General features: G+C 43.3%; 1 protein-coding gene across 1 annotated transcript in view; it reads left to right on the forward strand.

Moving 5' to 3' along the window:
- The first annotated feature begins 1,315 nt into the window (after nucleotides 1–1,315).
- The window catches only part of GALNT3 (polypeptide N-acetylgalactosaminyltransferase 3), a 61,129-nt gene continuing 55,540 nt past the window's right edge, over nucleotides 1,316–6,904 (forward strand). Inside the window, exon 1 of the mRNA XM_019629848.1 lies at nucleotides 1,316–2,109. The gene's annotated coding sequence lies outside the window, so the exon portion shown is untranslated. The remainder of the gene's footprint in view (nucleotides 2,110–6,904) is intronic.

A 6,904-nucleotide genomic window follows, 5' to 3' on the forward strand; every position in this document is an offset into this window, starting at 1 on the left:
TTCTATATCTGTCTGCTTGGTCCTGCTCTGTTAGGGAAAATGGTTTATCTTTGCCCAGTGGACCACCAAAACTCTGATCATCTTTGGCTCCTGTCTCGTTCAGGAATGGGTGGTGCAAGACAAGTGATACAGAATTTTTGGTTGTACATTGAGGGTTTCTCCCAAATTTCTCAAAGACTAACACTCTTATCTCTATTGAGAGGCAAACAGCAAAACAAGTTGCAGAACCTCAATAAATAAATAACATAAATAAATAAATAAATAAATAAATTTTTAAAAAGGATGAGGACGGCATGGATTTCCGTAGTTAGTGCTTCCATCTGTGGATCTAAGGACAAACATTATCAAATATTATCAAGTTAGTATGGTCATATACATAAGTAGCTCCTGAACTGTTATGGGGGGTACAGGGGGAGCTTAAACATTGCTTGGAGGAACTGCTATTAAAACGTCACACAGATAAAGGTTCCTTGATGCTTATAAAATAACCACAATATACAAAACAAACAAAAAACTAACTGAAAATTTAAGTCCCATTCATAGGTGTGGTATAAAATAGTACTGTGGATGCTAAAACAATGCCAGACTAGGCAAGTTCTAAAATATACCTGTTGATACTGTACTAGCCAGTATTTCTAAATACTTATTTTTTAGGTTACACATAATACTAATATACCAATAAATACGAACCATAAGAGTATGTGTCAAAATGCAGGAGGAAGGCCACAGCCAAACTTTATAGAAAAACCTGTTGCCTTATATCTAAGCATGTCACTAAAACGTTTACAGCTATTTTTCTATTTCTAGTTCTCTGTACATTGACGATAGAGCCAAATAAATACATGAGTTCATAGGAAGGTGTAAAGGTCATTCTAAATCCAGGTTTTGGGTATGTCAATGTTTGTCATCACAGCAGAAGGAAGGCTGAAACAGAAAGTTGTAAAAATCCTAAAAGGAAAAAAAAGTACCATTAATTTTTTTTTTTTCTTAAAAACAACAGCAAAACCCATCATCTCCCTGGAGTCTGTATTCTCACCTTCCCAGTAGGTGTGGAGCTTTTAAGCAAACCTACAGTAGAAGCAAGCCCTCTCCAGGAAACCAGTCTCGCTCCAAACTGACAGCGGGTTTCTCTCATCTCGCTGCTTTCCCTCTCATCTGGGAATTGGTTTGCCTTTCGATAGCAACCCAGGGAGGGGTGGTGCTCCCCAAATTAGCGAGGCTCTGCCAAATGCCAGAGGCTCTTCTTTGGAAGAGGGAGGCTCCTCCTTTGGACAGGAGGCGCCCCTACCAGAGCGCGCGCTTACAGAAACGGAAACCACTAGCTGCGCTGAAGTGAGTCAAGTGATGAAATCAAGACTACATGGGAAGGAAGCTCCCCCAACAGCTCACGAACCTAACTGGTGACAGCAGCTGCTGAACCCTGCTCGGGGAAACCATACGCGCCAACAGTTTGCTGCGGTCATGGGGTGGTCCTGGGGAGCACTGGACTCCCCAGCCTCCAGGCAGCGCACCCCTTCCTTTCGGCGAACCGCAGAGGAAGGAAAGAAGTGTGTGGGGGAAATCTAGACCTTCTGATTTCCCAAGGACCCAGACCGTGCGCTGGTTACGAGGTGACCACTGCCACCAGGTCAGTGCAGGGCTCCTCACATGCAGACGGTCTGAGGCACGCCTCGCGCGAAAGAAAACTAGTCTCGCCGACCACGGGGCGAGGACCTCGCCTCGCGGCGGCCGCGCTCTGCCAGGACGGTGCCCCCCGCCCCGCGCGCGGTCCCGGGTCCTCACCTGGAGCGCTCAGGTAGGGCTGGGGCGGGGCAGGAGGCTGGCGCGCAGGCGCGGGGCGGGGGCCTCGCCCCTGCCGACGTCGCAGGCTGGAGCTCACCTGGGAGACTTGAGAGGAAGCGGAGCCTGGGTTCGGCCTCTCCTGGAAACACAGGAGGCCCAGCGGGAAGGCAGGAGGCGGCGGCGGAGGAGGAGCCGGACTGAGCGGCAACTGTAGCGACAGCAACCGGAGCCGCCGCCGTCACCACCTGCACCTGGCGCCCGGCCCACGTCCAGCGCCTGCCTGGCCGCCGCTTCCCGCCGCCCTGCCCTGCCCTGCCCACCCGCCAGGTAAGCCGGCGGGCCGGCGCTCGGCCGGGGGGCGTCCGGAGCCCCCGGGCGGAGTCGGAGGGGGTGGTAGGACGGGCGCGGGGGTTCACGTGGTGGGCAGAGGGGTACGGCCTCGCTGGCCGGTTGGAGATGGTCTCGAGAGCGGCGTGTCAGTTGTCCTCTCGGGAGAGGCCGAAAGGGGCGCCAGAGGCCAGGGGGAGGTGGCGCCCCCGGGGTAGCCCTGTCACCCGCGGTGACCCCTATCTGTCTCTGTAGGGGACGCTCCCGAAAGCCGGACCTGGGCCGAAGTCCTGGTGGCCCCGAGCTTGCCCCTGGGAGGGTCGCAGAGTCGGGGTTCGGAGGGGCTGGGCCGGGCGCAAGGCGGCCGAGTTTCCATCCCGGCTAACAGGTTGCCAGTCTCCCCCCCCCCCCCCCCCCCCCCCGCCCCTGTGCCGGAGGAGGCCGAGCCCGCGACGCAGAAGGGCATGACTTTGCCAGGCAACTTTCCCAGCCGGACCCCAGACAGTCCTGGGCTGGAAACCGCGGCCGCCCGAGTCATTTAAATGGTTTCCGGGTGGTTTGGAAAGAGCTCTGTGGTCGGGACACGGACATCCCTCTCTTTCTCTCTTTCTTCTCTACATTTTTCCGGGCGCACTCCCTAAACCAGAGCTGCGCCCACTTTCCGGTTTGATCAAGAAGAGTTATTTTCTTCGTGACAGGAGGAAACCCAACTGCCACTCACCAACCGCACACCATCTCGTTAAAGGACCTGCTGACTTAATGACCTGTATATCGCGGCTATGGTTTGCTGTTGCATATGACTCAAAAGTTCAAAAAAAAAAACCCAACCAACTTTGTTTCAGGATCTTGCCACGTCTGAACCTGGGTGTGCCGGGCCCAAATTCCTTTCCTTGCCTAATTAGGCTTTCCTGAAGCCTAAAAATTGAGGGTGAAACTGGTGCTTACGTTAGACGTTTATTTCCTTCTCTCACACTTCATCAAAACAGATCACTTCAAACTCATCAAATAGCTATTTCTGTTTTTAGGACCCCCATCGAGTTACTAATTTTTCTGATTATGTTACGCTAACATAATTTGCTAGAGAGCTTATGCTACGTAACAAAGACATTAAACTTCAATTCTATTGTTAAAAAAATCTTAAAGTTGCTGTATTTTACTTTGAGAATTTCTGATTGTGGGAAAAATCTGTTGCTTCTTTTACTGTATAAATTTTTCTTTGAGTTTGTGGCTGAAATAGATGAGGTTAAAGTCATACCCTACAATTAGATTTGTTTCAATTTAACTTGTAATATCTGAAGCTTAGCATACATCTTAGTTTAAACATTCTGAACAGTTTAGTACCTTGCATCTTTCTTTTTATATTGCTTTAGCAAGCATTTTTAAATAGAAATTTCTAGTAATAGATGGCAATTCCATTGCCTAGGTTTGTTTTAGTTCTATCTTTGCTAATGTTAAAAATATATTTTAAATTGCACATTTAACAAAAATGCCTTAGGCAACATATACCATTTAAAAAAAGGAGCAGTTAAAAGCTAAAAAGTCAACCACAGCATAACAGGGCATAATTATTAATGATATTTTCAACCAGTGCTTTCTGCTTTTCTTGAAACAGCCTTGCCTCCCCTCTTAGTCTTGTCATCATACAGAGAAATAAATGTGCTAAATACTATTTAAAAATTTGTTGTAGGTGTTCCTCCTTGAATTTAGAGTATTAATATTAATCCTCATTGATTATTGGGCCAGATGTTAGAGTACCTTTTCTTTTAACTCTAGGGAGAAACGCAACATGTTTGCACTAGCTACAGTAACAGTGCACCTAGTTAAACTATCTGTAAAATAGGAAAAATAATACTTCCTTAGACTGAGATAATGAAGCTGTAAAGCAAATCAGGAAGCTCCTGTAGCCTTAGCATGCTCAGGATCCCCTTCTCACTTGAAGATTCAGATGGTGAAAAACCAAGGCCAAAAGAGGTATTCTAATTTTTCAGTTTACATAGCAAGTTAGTGGTACACATGGCATTATTATTCCAGTGGCTTGACTCAAGGCTCATGTTATCTTCGCTTTTTACCACCCACATTCTCACTTATAAGGTGTTTATCCTTTTGTCTTTCATATAGTCTGTAAGGGCTTTGTAAGGACAGAATTGTTCATTGTTCTTTGTCCAGCTCTGATTTACCTTAATTTCTGCTTGTCCAGATGATACCTGACTCCAGGGAGACTGAGTTGAGGCCATCAGCCTTTTCCTTTCACTGTGAATCACATGTGATTTGAAGATGCCATGTGGATTGCGATTTTTAAGACTTCCTTGGTATTTCAGAGCCACAGCTAATTTTTTGAGTCAACATAGACAACATAATTTAGTCCTCTGATCTTTTATTGTACTGGCTTAAAATATATTTTATGAGGCAGCGACCCAGGGTCTCCCCCTCTTTTGCAACGCTTTAGATTTTTGGTTGCCAAGCCTACTTTGTCAACACCAGTGTTTTTAAACTTTTTTTGGACTGCAATCCTCAGTAAGAAATGCATTCTGTGCCTCAGTGCAGCACACTGTAGTGTGTGTGTATATAAATAAAACAAGGCTCACAAAACAATGCTTAACCTTACAACATGGATGTTCTCTTATTTTAAAAAATATTGGTCTCAACACACTGGATTGGTTTTATGACCACAAATAGACTTGAACCTATAATGAAAATAGTGAATTTACATTTTTTAAAGCTGATTTTTCTACCAGCTTACTGTCTCTGTCTCTGTCTCTGTCTTCCCCAATCCCCACCCCCGCCACACACTCGTAAGACAAAAAAATCAAACTGTACTTTTTAAATATATAAAATTATACTGTCATCCTTACTAAACATTTATTGGACATTTTGAGACTTTAGGACCTGGTGCTAGATTAAATCAAACATTTGGAACTGCATAAAACCTCATAGTACATTATTGTATTTTAACTGATCTCACAGATTCATTGCACACAAATTTTCAAATATCTAACAGTTAATTTAGGTATCGTGACTCATCGCTTCTGTATCTTCCCCCTCTACCGTAACCTATCGCCAGTTGTGTTTGTGACTTAGTACAGTAAAGGTGTATTTCATAGCGGCATCTTTGTGTGCAATGAATCTGTGAGATCAGTTGCGCCCGATTGAGGGTTAAATGGGTTACTCTGAGGGGGTTTTGATGCTAACAATTATCACATGAAAATTCGAGATACAAAAGTAATTCTGTTCAGTTCAATTCTAAGTTCTAAATTTTATGGCTGAGTTACATACAATGCTTGCTGGAGTTTGAAAAAAATTAAACATAGGCCAGTTTATTATTTGTTTGGTTGGTAGTCTATTAATTCTTTCACTGTAAAACAGATATAAGAGACAAATTGTAGGAATCATACTTCTTTCTTCCAAAAAGACAAGATTAGGTTAGATCCCTCAGTGACCTGTAGGGATGCAGGCTTGGATAAATTGATTAAGCCTTTCACAGAAGCTTTTAATTTTAACCTGCCTTCACATTCCTGGGAGAAGGAATTTTTCTCCTAAAGAAAATATTAGTGTATTTAATATTTTGGAAATGATCAGTGCCCAAATCAGTTTCAGGCATATTCAGTTCTCTGGTCCATAAATTGTAAAAATGCATTTGGTATGACTAATCTTTTATGGGTATAAAATCTGATTGAAAAGGAAATATTTTCCTTTTTTGGGGGAAGTTCTTTTTCTAAGTTTATTAAATTGGGGTGACATTGGTTAATAAAATTATATAGTTTTCAAGTGTAGAATTTCTATAGCTCATCATCTATATATTGCATTGTGAGTTCACCACCCAAAGTCAAATCTCTTTCCGTCACCATATATTTGACCCCCTTTACCCTTTTACGTTCCCTTCTACCCCCCTTTCCCTCCGGTAACTACCATAAGAGATGGAAATATTTTCAATCACCTATCTAATTATGCCTATAGTTAGTATTGGAATGATTCATTTTATACAATTTGGATAATTTTAACACAGTTAATGTACTGCCAATAGCAACATTGAATTCGAATCAATGCCAACCATGGCAAGAGACCAAAGTGCATTAACTTAAGGCAAAGAAAAGACAAGTAGGACTCTGAATTCTAGGTCATTAGTGACTATTGACAATTAGATGAAATCTCCTGGACTCATTCTCTGAGTTGAGCTCCTATCTTTGGTACTGAATAGAGAGTATTTCCCTGAGTACACATTTTCCCTGTAATTGTTTCAGTTTCAAATTGTCCATACTAGTTTGTTCATCTATCCCATTGCCTGCTGGACATCTTTAAGATGTCATAATGACCCAAGAAAATGGCCTGTGTAAACCAGAACCTTCTTCCCATAAAAAAAAGAACAAAGAAGGAAAAAAACAAAAACAAAAAAAACACACGAAGACAACCTGTTCCACTGTATATACTCTACTTATAGGTATTAGTATATTTATCATTTCCTATTCATGATTCCAAAACCAAAAAAAAATCTCTGTAAACCAAAAAAAATTTTTTGGTTCCTCATTCGGCAGCAAAACCTGAACTCATTTGCTGCAAAACCTGAGTGCACTGTCAGGAAGCTATTTATGGTCTGTCCCACTGGGTGCAGTGTGTGTTGCTGCAGAAATATTGCTGTGTTTGATTACGTGGTGCTGTCCCAGGCCCTGCTGGGGCTACCCTCTTATATTGGGTATGTAAACCTTACCATCCTTCTACTATCAAAGATATTCTGAATTTTGAAACCTATTTGGCTCCAGGGATTTTGGAGAATGGGCTACGGATCTGTGTCAGTATCCAT

This window comes from Hipposideros armiger, unplaced genomic scaffold (genome assembly GCF_001890085.2).
Source record: "Hipposideros armiger isolate ML-2016 unplaced genomic scaffold, ASM189008v1 scaffold_871, whole genome shotgun sequence".
In the NCBI taxonomy this organism is placed as follows: domain Eukaryota; kingdom Metazoa; phylum Chordata; class Mammalia; order Chiroptera; family Hipposideridae; genus Hipposideros; species Hipposideros armiger.